Below are 2,532 nucleotides of genomic sequence, written 5' to 3' on the forward strand. Positions count from 1 at the left end.
GGAGATTTGTGCAGGGGTCTTCCCAAGTTGGTCAAGGAGGTCATATCGGTGGGTGGAAGACATGGGGGGAGGGTTTGGTGGAGGAGGAGCTCCTTGAATAGTGACTCTACCTTGGCGGGTGGTTACATTGTTGTCATTTTGAGAGTGGGAAGCGAAAGGTGTAGCACCTTGAATGACTATCCTAGTAGGGTTAGGTCTGCTTTGGAAAGGGGGAGGGTTAGCTCCTTGGATAGTTATGACATTGATATGATTGTCTGTGGGCTCAATGTAACCTACTAAAGAGTCAAAGCCTGTTATGTGATTAGTGTAGTCATAGCTCATAGCGTTAGATGATGAGACTTTTCCTTTATCATGTTTCAGGAAGGATTCCAGGTACATTTTGAGTTTGTCATTGCTATTACCAGGTTTTGCAATTGCTACCTCAGTTTCACCCCTATCAATGAGATCTTGTATGTATATTTTAAGCTTCATGCACTTTTGTGTATCATTCCCCTTGATACGATGATACTCACAACATTCATTCTCATTATACCACCTAGGTTTGGGTTGATTGGGATCAAATAGATGAGTAATCGGGAAGACCACTGTGCCTGCTTGAACAAGCTTTTGAAACACCACATCAATAGGCATAGAGGAGTGAAGTCTCTTGGAGTCCTGTTATTGGATCGGGGTGGTCGCCCCTGGATTGAGACATTGTTATGAGGCTTTTGGGAATGATTTTTATTATTTTGATTGTTGAATTAGCAATTGGTGGTGATGGGTTTTGGAGGAGCGGCCACGGTCTGGACCTGCTTTGCATCAGTCACACCATCATTGACTATGTTTTTGGACCAGAATTTTGGTTTATCATTATGATAAGAGGAAGAATTTTGACTTGATCTTTGTTAATGTTTCAAGGTTCCTTCCTCTAACAAGACACGTTCGAGGGCTAGGCCCTTATCAGTCAATTTTTGGAAAGATTTAATACATTGAGATGTCAGAGGCCTTGATAGTTCGGGCACCATATTCTTTTGGAATAATTCAATTTGGTGTTGTTCTAACATGTCCCATTGGAATTTCTTGATGAGGTGTCGCTATCTTTTCAAGAAGTTGGAAAAAGTTTCTCCAGGCCTTTGCTTTGTGTTACAGAGGTCCATCATGGAAGCATCATTAGCCATGTTGTAGGCATAGTGTGCCACGAACTTCTCTGATAAGTCTGGGAAGGAGGTAATGGAACCTTGAGGTAAGGATGAGAACCATGCAAGAGCATCTCCTATGAGACTCTTAGGGAAGAGTCTTCGAAGGTATAGGTTGTTATAGAAGACTTCTTGACATAGGATGTGAAATTCCTGAACATGGTCTCAGAGGTCCCCTTTTCCTTCATACTTTGTGAACTTAGGGATCTCAAATCCTGGGGGGTAAGGTGCAACTGATATAGACGAGTCATAAGGACAAGGAAAAAATTCCTCAAATAAGTAAGGTTTCCTTTTATTAGTCCCTTCTTTCATGTCCTAGATTTATTTAATGAGGTCTTGTTATGGATTTTGGACATGATGAATTGTGTTTGCCCCTAGAATCGGATGAGTCATGGAAGGTCCACCACCACTTGTATTGATATGATGAGGAAGCAAGGATGTGAGATGTGATGACCGGCATCACAGGGATTTGAGTGACAGTCGATTGTGACCCGCAAACTGTTGTGATAGGATTAAGTGAGGCTTGAATGAAGTTAGCGACATTGTTGATGGGAATGGAGGTTTGTGGAATAGAAATGTATGGTCAAGTAGAAGAAGATGGGGCATGTTGGAGAATAGATGAGAATAGATTTGATACTAGTATAGATGGTAAGAAGGAAGAAGGTGGAATGGAGACTACGTGGACAGATGCCGCGAGCGCTATTGATTGGGGTTGAATGATTGGCGGGGCTGCAATTGATTGAGTTTGAATAACGGGTGCGGCGGTATGAGTGGGAGCAAGGTCTCCTTGTGTTTTTTGACCAAGAGTGGATTTATCAAAATCAGGTGGGAGTTGAGCTCCATTTTCAAGGAGGGTCTTTAGAAGCACACTAGGATTGTGTTGGATAAATTTCTCCAACATCTTTTGATTATAAGAGTCTGCTAGGAAAGTTTTCACTTCCGGAGAGAGTTCATCTTGGTCAACCATATTAGGATTTTGTGGTTGATTTTGAATGCTAGGTTGCACACTTTGTGCAGGATCTTGATATAGGACACTAATGTCTGGCATACCATATTGTTGTTTGGCCATTTTTTTCTTTTGAGATCGAGTTGTGACCATACAAGAATAACCTTAGAAAAGATTGAAGGAGGAAGAAAATTTTGATGAGGGGACTTAGCAAGGCTCTTGGATTTTAGGATTTGAATTTGATGAAAATGTATTTTTTTGATTGATAAGGTCCTTGGATTAGGACATGGGTTTGATTATGATTGCACCTTATTCCTTGGATGAGGATTTTAGGTGGGGATGTTGATGAAACTGCAAGCGAGGTAATGACCAAGTTGGGTAGAATTTAGACCTTGGAATGATGATCAAAAG

The sequence above is a fragment of the Cryptomeria japonica genome, chromosome 11, assembly GCF_030272615.1.
Source record: "Cryptomeria japonica chromosome 11, Sugi_1.0, whole genome shotgun sequence".
Lineage (NCBI taxonomy): Eukaryota > Viridiplantae > Streptophyta > Pinopsida > Cupressales > Cupressaceae > Cryptomeria > Cryptomeria japonica.